Source organism: Hyposmocoma kahamanoa, unplaced genomic scaffold, assembly GCF_003589595.1.
Source record: "Hyposmocoma kahamanoa isolate Upper Pololo Valley unplaced genomic scaffold, ASM358959v1 103, whole genome shotgun sequence".
NCBI classification, from domain to species: Eukaryota; Metazoa; Arthropoda; class Insecta; order Lepidoptera; family Cosmopterigidae; genus Hyposmocoma; species Hyposmocoma kahamanoa.
The window spans coordinates 4653318-4653748 of NW_020653344.1; positions in this window are offsets into that span (position 1 = coordinate 4653318).

A 431-nucleotide genomic window follows, 5' to 3' on the forward strand; every position below is an offset into this window, starting at 1 on the left:
CCAGGAGAAATAGGTATGATGAAAAGAGCTCAACTGCTACTAAATTTACACACGGTTCAAATTTGCAGAACAAAGCGACAATTCTGTATCCATATATCGCACCCTTAGTAATATAAGGGCACAATCCAAAAAAAGTAGATTTTTGGAAAATCGCGTATTAAGATTCTGGAGAATAGATGTAGGAAACATTACACCTATTTTTTCAAATAACATGCTTATGCCATATAGTACAAAAAATATAACAGAAATATGCAGTTATTTAAGTTTGATCCCATTTATTATTTAAGTCCCTATCAATTCCCAAATTTCCCAAAAATCTACTTTTTTTGGATTGTGCCCTTATATTACTAAGGGTGCGATATGTATATCAGTCTGCTTACACGTGATCAAGAGTACCATGGCGACCAAGCTAAGGCGTTAAAGGCATTTCT